We start from the raw sequence: 19207 nt of genomic DNA on the forward strand, positions 1-19207 counted from the left end.
AAATGCAGATCAGATGATAAAGAATTGATCAAGAAAAAGAGACACATTGTGTGATTCAGGCTCCCTCCACCTATGCAGCCAATATTACTCTGCTCAATGACGTTGCAATTGATGTTTCGGCCATTCTTGATCTGGTATCAGTGGAAGTGGTAGCTGTGGCAACAGGAAACTGGGTAATGAGGAGGGAAGTTGCATCTTATTGGTTGCTATTTCCTTGTCTTACTTGACTTACTCCTACAGCACCTCTCTGTCTTTTGCCTTGGATACTACTCAGTAAGCATATATTGACATTTGTGTGTGTATTTGTGGTGTGTTGATGTACATGCGGGGAGTCTGTGGTGTGCGGTGCTTTGAGTATGTGTGTGTGTGTGTGTGTGTGTGTGTATGGTGGGGGGGTGGGGAGGGAGGTGAATCGGCCTATTCTTTGGTCTTGTTTCTCTCTCTCAATTTTTTCAATTTCTCTCTTTCTCTGCCTTTTTATTCTGTCCCAGTTTCCTGACTTTTCCTTCCCACAATGCTTGGTCCCAACTCCCAAGGCTAACCCCCAGAAGCCCACCAACAGCTGTTCAATTTTAAGATCCAGAAAATTTGATCCCATTATATCTGAATCTTAGTGGCTTTTTTGTTTTAGAGACCTCTGCGTAAAACCAAATGCATCACCTGAAACTAGACCTCGATAGGGGAATTCCATGCTTTATCCTTTCCTTTCTAAAATCTGTCCAGAAAAAATTGATAGATTTGAAAGGTTCATTCTGTGCTACCCTTTCCGATGCAATTTCTGTCCTTAACCTTGAAAGGCAATAATACATCATAGTCACACTGAGAAATATTACAGATTTCTCCATTGGACATTAGATGGCAGTATTAATCAAGGCATTCACAGCTGATTTAAATTATTGCTTTTTTCTAAAGAAAATCATAATTCTAGAATGTTTTATAAAAAAATTATTTGCTGTTTTATCCATTTCTAAAGGGAACGTTAAAATTCCCGAGTTGCTCATGCTGGGCAGGGAAAGTGCCCGTCAACACTGTTGTACTGCACTGTCCCAAGTGCTTAGTACATTGCTCTGATGACATGATGATGATTATGGTGCTGATTAATGGTTAAGGGAAATCACAGAGTAAAATCTCACAAGACACCGGGAAAGCATTTGCAGCTGTTGGAATCTCTGAAGCTTGTGACACCATTCTGAATTTTTTCTTTCCTTATTAGTGCTGTAGCAAAGATACTGTATTTTTTTCACTCAGGACTCTATAATCCTTCCATATTGCAGGTAGGAATCAGGGCAATCTTTAGAATTTTGGCTATATTTCCATTGAACAGTGTGGCTCAGGAGTCAGCCAATGTGACACTGCAATTACTGACAGCAACTCAGCGGCCACTTCCTTTCCTTCCCCTTAGAGATCATCACAGCTGGCATCTCCCTTGACCCTTTGGACAGTCACATTTCAACTACAATCAGGGGACAAGCTCACCATGGAGATGAGGTAAGTGACAGAGGGGAAGGATCCTGTCTACCAACTCTATTCAATATCCCCAAGCATTTAGTATAGTGGTTTGCACACAGTAAGCACTAAGGAAATACTACTGAATTATTGGGGAGCTGTTTCCTCCTGTACCTGAAGCACAAACCCACCCACTTTCTCCTTGGCTGTTCTGAGTCTTGGAAAACAGTACAACACTGTGGGCACCTAAGATAGAATGGGCAAGGAATCTGTTATAGTGTTATATTGTACTTTAAGTGCTTACTACAGTACTCTGCACACATTAAGTGCTCAATAAATACCATTGACTTTACTCTTGGAATATTTAGGGAAGTGTCTGATGGTGAGTTTTAAAGCAAGCCATTCTTTAAGAACACTGCAGCATAAATTTACATGCTCAAAAAATGAACTGTACCTACCGTCCCCTGGGTTTTTGGGGTTTTTTTTTGGCTTCTCTATAGCTCCATTAGTAGGGAAAGAAAATAGGATACCAATAGCAACAACCACTATCTTTATCTTTGATTTAAATTTGCTGCTGTCCTGTTTTGTTGCCTACTAATTCTTCCTTTTCCTCTACTTACTTCTGGATCTTCCCCATTCAGCGGCTCTGAATCAATCAATCAGTGGTATTTACTGAGTGCTTACTATGTGCAGACGACTGCACTAAGTGCTTGGGAGAATATAATGAAACAAAATTCATGGATATGTTCCGTGTCCATACCTAGTTTACCATGTAGAGATGAGTTTAGTGTCTAAACATTAGATTGCATTCCTACTCTCCTCATTTCCAGGTAGTAACCCAGCCCTTGCTCCCTGACCCCAAATGCCTACCAAATTTTTATGTGTCCACTATCTACTTCATCAGACTTTTTTTTTAGTAATATTTGTTAAGTGCTTAATCTTTGCCAGGCACAGTACTAAGCACTGGGGTAGATTCAAGAGAATCTGGTTGGCTACAGTCTCTGGTCCAAACAATTCTAATCCCCATATTACAGAAGTGCCCAAGGTCACACAATAGACATGTGGGGCAGTTGGGATTAGAACCATCATCTGACACCAAGACCCATGCTTTTTCCACTGTCACACTGTTTCTCTATGCTTTGAGCTACATTTCTCAAGATATTGCTCAAGCACATAGTATAGTCCATTACACTCACAGTGCTTAATACATACATATAAGCATGGTACGTATGCAGATGAGGGAACTGAGGCCCAGAGGTCACACAGCAGGGCCTTGGTGGAGCTGGGACACTTAGTACAGTGTTCTGCATACAGTATGCAGTCAATAAATATGAGTGATCAGTCTGGTAGGTCCCAGACTGAGCTACCCCTTTTCCTGCTGCTCCCTCGGCTCCCTGTCCACCTTCTGCTCCCTTCCCCTTCCCCCCTTCACCTCCCCTCAGCTAAGCCACCTTTCTCTCTGCTCCTCCCCCTTTCCCTTCCTCTCCTCTCAGCACTGTGCTCATTTGTACATATTTGTATATATTTTTATTACCTTATTTATTTTGTTAATGAGGTGTACATCCCCTTGATTTTATTTATCATGATTATGTTGTCTTGTTTTTGTCCATCTTTCTCACCCGATTAGACTGGGAGCCCATCATTGGGCATGGATTGTCTCTATCTGTTGCTGAGTTGTACATTCCAAGTGCTTAGTACAGTGCTCTGCACATAGTAAGCACTCAATAAATACTATTGAATGAATGAATGAACCCAGGTCCTCTGACTCCTAGGTCCATGCTCATTCCACAAGGCTGTGTTGTGTCAGTTGTGATCGCCATTCATGATGACACTTAAATGTGGGTGCTGCTCTATCGCAGATAATGGAAAGCTCTCCATCACCTTGCCCCCTCTTACCTCACCTCCCTTTTCTCCTGCTACATCCCAGTGTTCACACTCCATTCCTCTAGTGTTAATATTCTCACTATGCCTCCATTTCGCCTGTCCCGCTGTCAACTCCTGGTCCACGTCCTACTCTGGCCTGGAATGCACTCCCTCCTCAATTCCGCCAATCACACTTCCTCCTTTAAAAAACCCTACTGAAGGCTCAACTCCTCCAAGAAATCTTCCCAGACCAAGCCCCCCTTTTCCTCAGCTTCCCCTCCCACCCACATTGCCCCAACTTGCTCTTTGCTCTACTCCACTCTCCCCGTCCCAAAGCACTTGTGTATATATGTACATATCTATAATTCTATTTATTTACATAAATGCCTGTTTACTTCTTTTAATGTGTAAATATCTATAATTCTATTTATTTATATTGATGCCTACTTACTTGTTTTGATGTCTGCCTCCCCTTTCTAAACTGTAAGCCTGGTATGGGCAGGGATTGTCTCTCTTTATTGACAAATTGTACTTTTCAAGCGCTTAGTACAGAGCTGTGCATACAGTAAGCACTCAAATATGATTGAATACATTCTCCTACTATTAATACATACTAGTAGTATGGCTATCACAGCTACACAGAGTGTGGCATAGGATTAGCCAGCATTACTGTTGAGGACTCAGCTCCAAAATACAATAAATTGGTTGTCCTCCAATTCAAATGGTGAAACTATAAGTTTGTGAAAATCTCATGGAGCCTTGCACACTTGGTTCATGGAAATACAGTCAGAAACATTTACAGGTATCTTGCCACTCAGGTAAGCATTATGTAGACACCAATGGTTAAGAGGGGAAAGGTCAGTCTTATGACTAACAGGCGATGACTTGAATTGGTTTTTTGGTTTTGCAGCCTGCAATCACAGATTAGAAAGAGCTAAATAAGGGTCACCCTAAAAAGCAAACAAACAAAATAACAAAGCAAAGAAACCTAGAAGGCATTAATGGATAAAAATATGTCTTTTTATTTGCTTTCCAATCGGGTAAACAAGCCTTATCACATTTTCATTTTCCCCTTTTCTCACACTCAATCCCATGATGTCCTCCTATCAATTTCAATTGGAGAGAGTGCAAAGTTAGTGTTGTTGGATTGGTCTGCAGTCTTTTTTCTTATTAGGTTAGTTCAAACAATGTTCCCTAACCTTGCAACTCCCACCACCTCCTCAAATATTCCACTTTTAGGAACTAAAGTGATCATTCCTTCAATATCAAATGGGTTTATCATGAATTTCAGGGTGCTTTAACATCACCAGAAAATTCAATCAGTCAATCAATGGGATTTGAGAGTGTACTGTGTGCAGATTACTAAACAATAGAGTTGTTGATGTGATCCCTGCCTAAAAAATCTTACGGTTTAGAGACAGAGAACAGTCTATAGGGGAGAATGTTTGGGTGGACATATTAAAGCCTACTTTCAACTGCATTAGTGCAAGTGACAGCTAAACTGAGGAGTGAAGGAGAAGAGAGATAACTAGTTTTCCACTTTCTCCACTGCCTCCACCACTACTGCCCAAGTAAATTTCTGTCATTACTGGAATTATGGCAGGATGGCTGGTCGAAAACCTTCAGCAAACAATCCATGGCTGCTGCAGGTGAGGTAAGAACACTTATGACAGCCTTGGGTACAGCAGAGGACGGTGGGTAAAGGGAAGGATGGATTGGGAAAGCAGAATTCGACATTCTCTCTCCTTTCCTCTCTTTTCACTCTTTGTGGTCTATGTGTGTCTGCTTGTGAATGTATGTGCTTGGGTTCTTGTGTTTAAATGCCATGTGCTCGAATGCATGCGCCTGATGTTTTCTCTTTATTTTTGTCTATATTTCTGTCTATACTTTTCTGTCTACATTTCTGTTTTCCTTTATTGTTTTTTATAGCACTCTTCCCTAAGAGTCTTAAACCTTTGTTTCTCTGTGGTCACTCTAATCTAGCCCAAAGTTTACTACCACAGACAAAAATTCACTGAAGAGGAACAGACATCAAAACCTGTTGATAGACTGAATCAGTGATCTATCTTGATATCTGGCTATATTCCAGGATTAATTTGCACCATTAAGGGCTCTGAGAGTTAAAGCATTTTCCAATTTACTATGTCTCTAAACACATTTATATGTCAAGGGGCAAAACAGATCACTTACATGCACTCATATTAGCTATTGAGATGCTAAGGAATGGTCCACCAGGAAGTTAACATTGCATTTATCTATTTCCATTCCTTCCAGATGAAGGTTTCCTATTATAAAATTTTAAGACTATAGCTCAATTTTCTTTGGAAATATTTCCAAGACTGACTTGTCAACATTATTGTCCAGAAAACAAATGGCAATTTTTTAAAAAAAGATAAGCTTTTCATCACTCTCAACATTCTCATGTTGCTCACCTTGTGAACAGCTGACACTTAATATAGATCAGAAGTTATCAACCTTTTTAGGCTAAAGATATGTGCTATTTGGCCCTTATTATGTGAAATTGTGTGTGTTTATATCTTTGGAGGATGGAAAAATGGGAAAGGAAGGAAAAGGTGAACATCTCTCATATGCAAAATATTTCAGAGCCCTCAGTCTAATATAACATTTTTTTCTAAAGGACAAGACACAATCTCAAAGTCTTTTAGGAGATGCTCAACAAATGTGAAAATAGTTTTTTTCTTTTTAATGTTTCTTAACCAAATCCACAGTTTTCTGTATCAGCTCATATAATAGAAAAATGAAATAATACAGCTAGCCTAACCAATTGATGCCTGGAAGATAAATGGCTAAAAATCCAGGAAAGACAGATACCCATTTTATCTTACAGAGCTCGAGAGATAGACACTCCACAAACTCCTGTGGTTGCCTGCCCCCATGATAGTCAAAAACCTCTCCCTGACAACCAACCAACGGTTTCCCCAATTTAATGTAGGCCTATTTTCTCATGCTCAAGTCATTTTAGGACATGGAGAATGTCTGATTGTTATCCTCATGAAAATCATTTAAATACTTGGAAAGAGTCATTAAATCTCACACACTATTAAGGTGGGGAGAAACTCTGATAGGTCTGGCCCAAGGAGAAATAATGAAAGATTAGAAAAACAAGATCACCTTTTATGCTAATTATTTTGCAGTGTACTCTTCCAAGCATTAGTATAGTGTTCTGCACATAGTAAGTGCTCAGCAAATAACATGTTGGATTGATTCAAATATCACACAGCAAAAGATTTTGGGAAGGCTTAGGCCAGGAACTTTCAGGGCTCAGAATTAGAGGTTTTAATTTAAAAGGACAGGATACAAGATGTCTCTAGAATGAAGAGCCATGACTTTTGACTGCAACTGATTCTGCGAATCAACACTTTAAGGAAGAGCCAGAATGAAGTTTTTAGAGGCAGGCCCTGAGGGAGGATTCCAAGTGATGAATTGGAGAATGGTGAGTTGGAAAAGAAGACAGGAGAATTGTGAAGGTTTTAATTTAGTTGAAAATTTAGTAATGTGATATTGTTTGTATGAACTATTTTAAATGGAAGAACTTTGTAAAACCATAAGAAAACTTTTCTAGACTAAAGAAGCCCAATTCCTTTATGTTCCATAATCTAGTTTCGACTCCTTTAGTAATCACTGGGTCTTCTCTGGTTTCTCCAATACCTTTTAAATTGTGGTGGGCAAACAGGACATGATAGGGTACCTTAGAAATCACTAGCTGTAAACAATAATTGACCAAATGTCGCCAGGTGACCACTGCAGGAAGTCCAGATGGGTCACAATGTATTACTAGTGCGACATCTATTGGAACTTTAAAGCAAGGCATTTTTTTGCAAACCGTCATATTTACTGCACCATCTGTCCATAGGTCCATTATCCATTTTCACACTGGGATAGGATTCAATTTCTCCAGGAGGAAATAGTGGTTACAAAGTGGACATTGACTCTTTTCCTGGCAGGAAACCAAATGAACATAGGAATTACCCTATCATCTTTTGTGCATCTGAAATAAAAATTATCAAATACTATCAAATATCAAATTATCAAATTTGAAGACTATTCTGACTTTTTTTATGATGTAATTATAGGAGAATTTTAATATTCTTAAGCATTTTTTTCTAATTTCTCCCTTAGAGAAATCATTACTCACACAGCCTCAACTATCATCTCTACTTAAATGATTCCCAAATCTACTGCTCCAGCTCTGACCTCTCTCCTCCTCTACAAGTCTCATATTTCCTCCTGACTTCAGGACATCTTTATTGGATGTCCTGCTGTCAACTCAAACTTAACAGGAAAGAGAACTCCTCATCTTCCCATCCAATCTCTGTCCTCTCCACATCTTTCCCATCACTGTAGACAACACCACTATTCTCCCCAAGGCTCTCCATCACCTTGCCCCCTCCTACCTCTCCTCCCTTCTCTCTTTCTCCTGCCCACCCCGTACGCTCTGCTCCTCTGCCGCCTACCTCCTCACTGTCCCCCGTTCTCGCCTATTCCACCATCGACCCCTGGGCCACGTCCTCCCATGGTCCTGGAATGCCCTCCCTCCTCACCTCTGCCAAACTAATTCCATTTCCCTCTTCAAAACCCTAGTTAAAGCTCACCTCCTCCAAGAGGCCTTCCCAGACTGAGCTCCCCTTTTCCCTCTGCTCCCCCTCTACTCCCTCTGCTCCCCCTCTATTCCCCTTCACCTCTCCTCACTAAGCCCTCTTTTCCCCCCTTTCCCTCTACTCCTCCCCCTATCCTTTTCCCTCCCCTCAGCACTGTACTAGTTCACTCAACTGTATATGTTTTCATTACCCTATTTGTTTTGTTAATGAAATGTACATCACCTTGATTCTATTTATTTGCTATTGTTTTAATGAGATATTCATCCCCTTGATTCTATTTATTGTTATTGTTTTTGTCTGTCTGTCTCCCCCTATTAGACTGTAAGCCTGTCAAAGGGCAGGGACTATCTCTATCTGTTACCGATTTGTACATTCCAAGCGCTTAGTACGGTGCTCTGCACATAGTAAGTGCTCAATAAATACTATTGAATGAATGAACCTTGCATTATCCTCACTCATCGCTTCCAATCAACTTGCAATATCTTTAAAATCCTCCCTTTCCTCTCCATCCAGACCGCTACTACGTTGAACCAAACACTTGACAACTGCATCACCTTCTTTGCTGACCTCCCTGTTTCCTGTCCCTCCCAAACTATCAATCTCCCCTCTCTAGTACTTATTTCACTTGGTTGTCAGATTATTTTTCTAAAAAAAAATCCAGTCCATAGCTCCCTACCCCTCTAGAATTTCCAGTGGTTGTCCTTCTACCTCTGCATTAAACAAAAATTGCTTACTTTAGGCATTAAAGCATTCCATCACTTTGCCCCTTCCTATCTTATCTCACTGATTTCCTTGAATAACCTAGCCTGCCCACTTTGCTCCTCTGTCACCAATTTATTCACTGTACCTCAATTTCATCTGCTTTGCCATGGACCACTTGGCCACATCTTTCTTGTGACCTGGAACTCCCTCCTCTTCCATATACACGAGACCATTTCTGTCCCCATATTCAAAGCCTTATTAAAATCACATATCTTCCAGGAGCCCTTTTTCCCCAGTTCAGTCTGTTTTCCCCAATCCCTCTCCCTCCTGTGTTGTCTATGCTTGTGTCCATCCTAGGGCTTAGTACAGTGCCTTGCACATAGTAAGCACTTGACAAATACCATCATCATCATTATTTATGATTATTTATGATGAACATCTTAAACATTTGATATTCCACCTGCCCTCAGTCCCATAGCACTTTTGTATATATCCATAATTTATGCTTGTCAATACTTATGTATATATCCATAATTTAGGTCTGTCTCCCCATCTAGGCTGTAAGCTCCTTGTAGCCAGAGAGCATGTCAACCAATTCTGTTGTATTGTAGTCTTGAAAGCACTTAGTACCTTTGTCTTCACACAGAAATTGCTCAAATAATAGATTAATCAACCCTACCCTGAAGGAACTAATAATCCAGTATCCTTTATGAGCTGTTTATAAAGCCCTAATCTTGTTCTTATCTCTGATGTTGCTTTCTATATTTGTAAAATTTCTAACAAAATCATCAAGTGGTTTTATTATAAGCATTAGAAATGCAATGTTGACTAGAAGGTTAAGGGAAGCAGTGTGGCCTCGCAGATAGAGCATTATGTCTGGTTATCAGAGGGCCTGAGTTATATAATTTTGGCTCCTCCACCTGCCTGCTATATGACCTTGGACAAATCACTCAACTTTGTGCTTCAGTTACCTCATATGTAAAATTGGAATTAAATCCTTCTCCCTCTGACTTGGACTGTGAACCTATAAGGGAAGGGGCTGTGTCCAACCTGATTATCTTGTATATACCCCACACTTTGAACTATGCATGTGACACATAGTGAGTGATTAAAATATACCATAAAAAGAGGTCGATAGGCAATTGATGTTTTAATTGCCACACTGTGTAAGAAGAGCAGTGGAGAGGTGAAATATCTCCTCTCATTTGAAGTTTCATGATTTATGCCTGACAGCTACTCACTGTGCAATGACTTCTGGTGGGAATATTTTTCAATAGCCTTTGGGGAGAACATTAGCACTTTCAAACACCTAGGGGACTGCTTAATGGAGAAATATCTGCACAAGACCATTTGAGGTCACAATCCACATAAATAGCTCATTTTCAACTATATCATCTATTACTTGAAAGAGTGTTCAGGTTTGGGTGTATGTACACACATGCAGAGAATATGTCTGCCAACTCTGTTAAATTGCACTCTCCTAAGCATTTAGTACAGTGCTCTGAACATAGTAAATTCCATTGATGATGATGTGTGTTTATATATCCCCATACACAGATGCTTACCCACATAAATTGGGCTTTTGGAGTAATATATAAATATGTTTTACTAGCCCCTGTTTAAGCATCAATACTCTTCATCATCATCAGCAATGGTGTTTCTTGAGGGCTTACCTTTTTGCAGACCACTGTACTTGGGAGCGTTTGGGAGAGTACAATACAACAGAGTTGGTAAACATGTTTCCTGCCCACAACACATTTACAATCTAGAGAGGTTGTTCCTAAAGAACACCTATTTCTTGCAAGACATGGTGTTTTGTTCTTCACAAGCCCTGGGTTCACAAAAATTGGCGGTGTAGCAGTCATGGTGTCTGATGACACATTGATGTATACTTAGCAGGGGCACAAGCCATTTCTTCCAACACTATGCTCTGTATCTAAACAAGCTTATCCTGTAACTAAACAGGCTCACTTGGTCAGAAAAAGGTTCCCTAATTCCCTAATAACATTCTAGCCCAAATGAGTAGAGTTTTGTGTACCTAGTGATTTACTTTGGCAGAAACTCATTCATGTGGCCTGATGGTTGTGTTAATAACAACAATAAAAATAACAACAACAATAGTAATCATAGTTGTAGTATTTGTTACATGTTTACTATATACCAAGCTCTGAACTAAGTGCTGGAATAGATACACATTTGCAGATTAGACACAGTCCCTGTCCCATATTGGTTTCACAGTCTAAGGGGGAGTCAGTCAATCAATTGTATTTCTTGAGTGCTTATTTTGTGCAGAGCAATGGTCTAAGCTCTTGGGAGAGTACAGTATAACAGTAAACAGACATATCCCCTGTCCACAATGATTTTACAGCCTAGAAGGGGAGACAGACATTAGTATAAATAAATTAGAGAGATGTATATAAGTGCTATGGGGCTGGGTGGAGCGATGAATAAAGGAGCAAATCAGGGAGATTAGAAGGGAGTGGGAAAAGAAGAAAGGAGGGCTTAGTCAGGTAAAGTCTCTTGTAGGAGATGTGCCTTCAATAAGGCTTTGAAGAGGCGGTGAGTAATTGTCTGTCGGATATGAGGAGACGGGAGGAACAACAGATAATTAATCTTTTCTTCACAGATAAGGAATGGAGGCCCAGAAATATTAAGTAATATGCCCAAGTTCATACAGCATGCAAATGGCAGAGCTGGGATGAGAACTCCCTGTTACCTCTCAGACCTCTGTCTATAGTAGGCTCTGTTGTCACAGAAGTGCAAAGTGGGCAGAAGCTTGTGCAGTGCTTGGTATGGTAAACACAGATTATTAATTGTATTTATTTAGCGTCACTGTGTGCCCAAATTTACATCTCCAGCCCTGTCCTTTCCCGCTCTCTAGAGTCTCGCATTTCCTCTTGCCTTCAAGACCTCTCTACTGATGCCCTCCCATTACCTTAAGCTTAACATATCCAAAACAGAACTCCTTATCTTCCCAGCTGAAATATGTCTCCTCATGGATTTTCCACCACTGTAGACAGCACCACCATCCTTCTCGTCTCACAAGCCCGTAAACTTGGCATCATCCTTCACTCCGCTCTCTCATTCAATCCACATATAAAATCTGTCACCAAATCCTGTCTCACCTTCACAACATTGCTAAAATCTGCCTTTTCCTCTCCATCCAAATCTCTACCATGTTAATAATAATAATGGTATTTGTTAAGTGCTTAACAAATTAGAGAAGCAGCATGGCATAGTGGAAAGAACACGGGCTTCGGAATCGTAGGTCATGGGTTTTAATCCCGGGTCCGTCCCTGATCAGCTGTGTGAATTTGGGCAAGTCACTTGACTTCTCTATGCCTCAGTTCTATCCTCTGTAAAATGGGGATTAAAGACTGTGAGCCCCACGTGGGACAATCTGATTACCTTGTATCTCCCCCAGAGCTTAGAAAAGTGCTTGGCACATAGTAAGCACTTCACAAATGCCATCATTATTATTATTATTACTATGTGAAAAACACTATTCTAAGCTCTGGGGGGGAGGGGGATACTGAGAGCTCACCTCCTCCAAGAGGTCTTCCCAGACTGAGCTTCCCCTTTTCCTTCTGCTCCCTCTGCTACCTCTCTGCTCTCCCTTCCCCTCCCCTCAGCACTGTGCTCATTTGTATATATTTTTATTACCCTATTTATTTTGTTAATGAGATGTACATCCCCTTGATTCTATTTATCATGATTAAGTTGTCTTGTTTTTGTCCATCTGTCTCCCCTGATTAGACTGTAAGCCTGTCAATGGGCAGGGATTGTCTCTGTTGCCAAATTGTACATTCCAAGTGCTTAGTACAGTGCTTTGCACATAGTAAGTGCTCAATAAATACTATTGAATGAATGAATGAAGACAAGGTGATCAGCTTGTCCCAAGTGGGACACACAGTCTTAATCCCCATTTTACAGATGAGGGATCTGAGGCACAGAGAAGTTAAGTAACTTACCCCAAATCACACAGCTGACAAGTGGTGGAACCGGGATTAGAACCCAGGACCTCTGACTTCCCAGCCAACCTATCTCATCTGATTATTGCATCAGCCTTCTTGCTGACCTCCCAGCTTTCTGTCTCTCCCCACTCCAATTCATACTTCACTCCACTGCCTGGTTGATTTTTCTATAGAAATGTTCAGAATGTTTCACCCCACTCCTCACAAAACTCCAGTGGTTTCATTCATTGATCCAATCATATTTATTGAGCACTTACTATGTGCAGAGAACTATACCAAGTGCTTGAAAAATATAGTACAGCAATAGAGACAATCTCAGTCCACAATGGGTTTACGGTCTAGGGGAGGGAAGATAGATATCAAAACAAGTAAACAGGCATCAATATAAACAAATAGAATTATAGATACATACATATATACGTAAGTGCTATGGCAGGGGAAGAGCAAAGGGAGCAAGTCGAGGTGTCATGGAAGGGAGGGGGATCTGAGGAAAATAGGGCTTAATCTGGGAAGACCTCTTGCAGGAGGTGTGCCGTCAGGAGGGCTTTGAAGGGGGGAAGAGTGATTAACGGATTTGAGGAGGGAGGGCGTTCCAGGCCAGAGGTAGGATGTGGGCCAGGGGTTGGTGGTGAGATAGGTGAGACTGAGGCATAGTGAGTAGGTTAGTATCGGAAGAATGGGGTGTGTGGGCTGGGATGTAGAAGGAGAGAAGGGAAGTGAAGTAGGAAGTGTCAAGGTGATGGAGAGTTTTAAACCCAATAGTGAGGAGTTTTTGTTTGATATGGAGATTGACAGGTAACCCCTGGAGATTTGTGAGGAGCGGGGTGACATGCCCTAAATGTTTCTGTAGAAAGATAATCCAGGTACTGGAGTGAAGTGGGGAGAGGCAGGATGTTGGGAGATCAGAGAGAAGACTGATGCAGTAATACTGGTGGGATGGTATATGTGACTGTACTAATGTGGTAGTGGTTTGGATAGAGAGGAAAGGGTGGATTTTAGCGACCTTGTGAGGGTGAGACCAGTAGGATTTGGTGATGGACTGGATATGTGGGGTGAATGAGAGAGCAAAATCAAGGATGACACCAAGATTATGGTGTTGTGAGACAGGAAGGATGGCTGTGCTGTCCACAGTGATGGGAAAGTTTGGAAGAGGACAGGTTTTGGGAGGGAAGATAAGGAGATCTGTCTTGGACATGGTGAGTTTTAGGTGGTAGGAGGACATCCAAGCAGAGATATCCTGAAGGCAGAAGGAGATGCAAGCCTGGAGGAAGGGAGAGAGTACAGGGGAGGAGATACAGATTTGGGTTTCATCTGCATAGAGATGATAGTTGAAGCTGTGGGAGCGAATGAGTTTGTCAAGGGAATGAGAATAGATGGAGAACAGAAGGGGACCAAGAACTGAAACTTGATAGACCCCTACAGTTAGGGGATGGGAAGGAGGAGCCCATGAAGGAGACTGAGAATGAAAGGCCAGAGAGATAAGAGGATGGAGTCAGAGAAGCCAAGGCGGGATAACGTTTTGAGGAGAGGAGATGGTCCACAGTGTCAAATGCAGCTGAGAGGTCAAGGTGAATTAGGATGGAGTAAGAGCCGCTGGATTTGGGAAGATCATTGGTGATCATTGGTTTCCCATCCACTTCTACATCAAACAAAAACTTCTCACCATTGGCTTTAAAGCACTTCATCAACTAGTCCCCTCATCTCACTTCTCTCCTACTACAACCCAGTCCACACACTTTGCTCCTCTACTGCTAACCTTCTCACTGTGCCTTCATCTTGCCTATCTTACCACTGACCCCTAGCCCACATCCTGACTCTGTCCCGGAATGCTCTCCCACCTCAAATCCTAGAGACAATTACTCTCACTTCCTTCAAAGCTTACTGAAGGCAGATTTCCTCCAGGAGGTCTTCCCAGGCTAAGCCCTTCCTTTTCTCTTGTCCCATTCCCATCTGCGTCATCCTGACTTGCTCCCTTTGGTTCTTCCCCCCTTCCAGCCCCACAGCAATTATGCACATATCTGTAATTTTTAAATTTGCACTTATGTCTGACCTCCCATCCGCCCAGACTGTAAGCTGGTTGTGAGTAGGGAATGTGTTCATTCATTGTTGTACTGTACTCTCCCAAGTGCTTAATACAGTGCTCTGCACATGGTAAGCGTTCAATAAATACTACTGAATGAATAAGCACATAATAAGCACTTAAATACCATTAAAAAAAGAAGCAATCCCCACATCCTTTAAAATTCTAGGAAATTTGCAACTGGTTCTCATTGAGGACTGATTGTCTGGACTGAGACTATTAGACTATAATTTCCTCACTAGATATAAGCTACTTGAGGACAGGGACTGTATCTACTAACTCTACTGTATTCTTTCAAGGATTTAGTTCAGTGCTTTGCGCAGGATAAATGCTCAACAAATGCCATTGTTTGGTTGGTGATAATAATAATAATAATGTTGGTATTTGTTAAGCGCTTACTATGTGCAGAGCACTGTTCTAAGCGCTGGGGTAGACACAGGGGAATCAGGTTGTCCCACATGGGGCTCACGGTCTTAATCCCCATTTTACAGATGAGGTAACTGAGGCCCAGAGAAGTTAAGTGACTTGCCCACAGTCACACAGCTGACAAGTGGCAGAGCTGGGATTCAAACTCATGACCTCTGACTCCAAAGCCCGTGCTCTTTCCACTGAGCCACGCTGCTTCTCTACATTAACCCCATGGTTTACCGTTCTAGGTAAATCATTCAGTACAAGGAAATATTTGCTTTCTTCTCCCCAGGCCATACCCTCCTTTGACTACCCTGTTCCCCTCCAAATATTGGTTAATTTTTAGATATTTTATTATGACCTATTGAATTTTATCCTGTTTCTCATGTTTATTGGATTCTACTAGTCTTGTTGTTGGATTAAAGGTTTATTGTTCTATTGTCTACCCTCCCCCATTTGACCTCTTGTAAGTCAAACATCTCTTGGAATTGAGTTTCATGTAATCATTTCAGCTCGAGTACCGAACTTTCCAGGAATTCTGAAAAAAAATCTGGCTAACATAAGCATGAGTGGCTGCCAAGGCAACTGCCTGGTGAGTTATCACACTGAAGAATCCTGGTGCTGTCTGTTTAGTAATAATAATAATGATGGTATTCACTTAGCACATATTATGTGCCAGGTATTGTACTAAGCACTGGGGTGGATACAACCAAATCAGGTTGGACACAGTCCCTGTCCCAAATGAAGCTCACAGTCCTAGTCCCTATTTTACAGACGGGGTAACAGGCACAGAGAAGTTAAGTGACTTGCCCAAGGTAACACAGCAGACATTGGTCCCACACAACACAAACCTTTGCTTGCAGTGCAGTCTACTGCAGCGCACAGTGGACTTCATCCCTGCCATCTACTCTGTGCCCTAGTAAGAGAGTAGAGATGAGATGAGATGAGAGTAGAGATTAGAGAGTGAGAACGGTGCAGTGCAAACCAGCGTCACTAAAATAAACTCCTTTTCACAAATTCTTGTTCCACAAGTCTGAAACCAGGGTCCTTCTGTCACTTTCAACAGGAAACTCCATTATTACCCCAGTATCTTTTACAGAATAAATGCATAATATTACTAACAATAAAAATAATGATGACAGCAATCACAATACACTTAGAATAGTAAAGGTTATAAGGAGGCACTGTTTCAAGATTATAGTTCTGAAAAAATGAAGTTTACAATGAAAACATTAGTTTTTAAAATAGATTCAAATAAAATTACATGGGGTTTTGTAAAATATTTTCAATATAATACATTCAAATTAGTAATCAATGGTTCAAATGTGTTTCTCTGCATCATCTTTTCCTGTATGAATTCCTAGCTTTTGCCTGCTATTTTACTGGCAGAGCATTAGATGGCAGTGTTCACATTAGTTCATTATGGTTTTCACTGCAGTCATTTTTATTGCTCAATGCTCCACATTCCTTCATTTTAGATTTTTACAGCACTGACCATCGTACTCCCATCTTGCTGAACTCATTTTGAGGTATTACATACAACTAAAGGCAGAACATTTTATGAGACTATTAACAGTTATAGGTTTTTAAAATCTCACCCTTTATCAACACTTCAAATACTCTATTTAAGCAAAACTATTCCAAATTATTGGTGATTTATAATTAATCCACATCTCAGGGTTTCCTGATTTCCTGGGGAAGAACCAAATGACTCTAACAACTTCAGAGTATCACGATCCTGCCAATCAAAGCATTTCTAATGCTTCATGATTCCTAATAGTATCTTTATTAAAATTGAATCATTCTGTTGGATTTATTCTGGTTTCATTGTGCCGGTTCTGATTTGTATCTCCCCTGGCCCTTTTTACTGTGTCCTTTGACTGTTTTAACCTCTTTTTTCCTTCTAAATTTTGTTCTTTTCACATTCCATTGGGTGGTGACTTTTCTCGAAGAGGGTTGTGGCTTTTCTGGATATAATACAAACCTCAGAAAGTGTGGGTCTAGATTAATTCCTAAATGGCTGTCTGGCTGTCTGGTTGTGAGGTGTCCCCAAATCATAATTAAGTTAGTTCTAAGGACAGGCTTTTCTGCATTTAATTTCCAAATTATTTTTGTCTTATGGGGAAAAACTCATACTTTGTCCAGGTTTCTGAAAATGGGTCCATAGTGAATTCATGCTAATGCTTCAAATGACATGTAGTGAGAACAAGTATATATTTTTTAAGATATAATCTCTTCAGTCTATACTCCTGTCAAATACTCTTGTTTAAGAAATAACGTGCTAGTATTAGGGAGTAGGCAGGAACTTTGAATCACATGATTCTGATCTCCCCTTCTCTTTCCAGGACCCTTGGAGAACAGTCTTTGGGCTGCCTACATTATGAGAGATCGTTTCCAACCCTTTCAGGAATGAACAATAGGAAGTCTCCAGTTGACCAATCACTAGTATCTACTAAGTGTCTACTGTATTGCCTGCACATCGGTTAGAATGTTTGTTTCTACTGAGTGTCTACTGTATTGCCTGCACATTGGTTAGAATGTTTGGATGACTGGGCAGTTTGCTTGGAGGAAGATCCCCAAAGACTGTTTCTTTGAATAGAGTGCAAATTCCAGATTTTACTTTTGATGTTTTTAGTGAATTTGAACTTTTTTTCCCCATTTTTGATTGAATTATATTTATATTGTTTCACATATCTTTTCTGCCTCTTACCACCTGGATTATGAGCCCCTTATTATGGGCCAGATTGGAGATAAGTGAAGTGATTTGCCTAAGGTCATCCAGCAGACAAGCAGAGAAGCCACGTTTAGAACCCAGGTCACTCTGACTCCCAGGCCCGGACTCTATCGACTAAGCCACACTGCTTCTCCTGCTAATCTTCCTTCCCCCTTTATAATTGGCATCGGTCAGACCTCTATCTGGAAACATAGTTCTCTGAAGAACCCCAAGACTTAAGTGCAGTATGGAGAATTTAGAGGAACCAAGAGAATGACAGATTTTAAGGTCAAATGAAAGAAAGATTAGAAGCGAGATTAAAAACTGGGGTTTCATTGCCTGGAGAATGTGAGAGGCCTTAATTACGTAACCAAAGGTTGTGAAGGACTATTACAGCTTCTAGATATCTTCTAGACTGTGAGCCTGTGGATAGGGATTGTCTCTATCTGTTGCTGAAGTGTACTTCCCAAGTGCTTAGTACAGTGCTCGGCACACAGTAAGCGCTCAATAAATATGGTTGAATGAATGAATCTAATGAGACAAGATTAGATACATCTGGTTCTCAGACAAATTGAAATGCAGAAGTACTACCTGAGTAGTCCTTCAAAGGGAGCTTTACACCAATTGAGATAGCATAACTATTTGTTACCATGATTTATGAATGTATTTATAAGATATTTGTACACTGTAAGATCTTAATTATAGCAACATTCATACATTATAACAAGTAGTGAAGCTCCTATCTCTGTTGGGCTACAACTCCTTGTGAAGGTCTACTTAGGTAGTGTTTCTCATTTCAAACTATATAAGACCCTGATCCATCTAATCTGGACTCATTCAGTCTAATTATAAGAATTCCTCCCTGCAAATGAGTACCAGAATTGTGGGGCCCCGTGGATGGCCATTTGACTGACCCAAATGTGACAAAGACATATTTACAAGGCCTGGTAACACCTACTTATCCTGGAAACGCCAGAACCTAAGGTCCAAAATTGCTGAGTAAATCCAGATGCAAATTAGCCATTTAGTTATCCATAGGTATGAAGTTTGCTGTCCAACTTTAGTTAAATAATACTTTTTAAAGTGTCCTCTTGTGTATGCAATTGTTTCACTCCTGGGGCAATAATCTCACTTCCAAGCCACCAAAGGAGTAAAGGAATTCCATAATGGTTATTGCAGTGTGATTAATTTATGTAGACTGTATAGCATAAATTTAAATTTTAAAAAGTGCTATGCAGGAATTTTTTCTATTAAAAGAAAAGTTTTTATTCTTGTGTAATGTTCAGCCTGCAAAAGCGTCAACCACATATTATTTGCTATGCATCCTACCTTTTTTTTTAAAAAAAAAAACACATCAGATTTGTTAAGTGCTTAACAAATACAATCTAATCAGGTTGGACAG

At 40.6% G+C, this 19207-nt stretch overlaps 1 long non-coding RNA gene across 3 annotated transcripts; it reads left to right on the forward strand.

Annotated features, from left to right (window-relative positions):
* The first annotated feature begins 48 nt into the window (after positions 1-48).
* On the forward strand, positions 49-17912 carry LOC120638651. 3 transcript variants are annotated; one of them, XR_005660484.1, is made up of 5 exons: positions 49-173; positions 1403-1488; positions 15605-15684; positions 16571-16621; positions 17438-17912. It is a non-coding gene; the product is annotated as an uncharacterized LOC120638651 (long non-coding RNA). The 3 variants fall into 3 exon arrangements; XR_005660482.1 differs by lacking the exon at positions 16571-16621; XR_005660483.1 differs by lacking the exons at positions 49-173; positions 16571-16621 and adding an exon at positions 222-273.
* Positions 17913-19207: the final 1295 nt, after the last annotated feature.

Source organism: Ornithorhynchus anatinus, chromosome 10, assembly GCF_004115215.2.
Source record: "Ornithorhynchus anatinus isolate Pmale09 chromosome 10, mOrnAna1.pri.v4, whole genome shotgun sequence".
Classification (NCBI taxonomy): Eukaryota; Metazoa; Chordata; class Mammalia; order Monotremata; family Ornithorhynchidae; genus Ornithorhynchus; species Ornithorhynchus anatinus.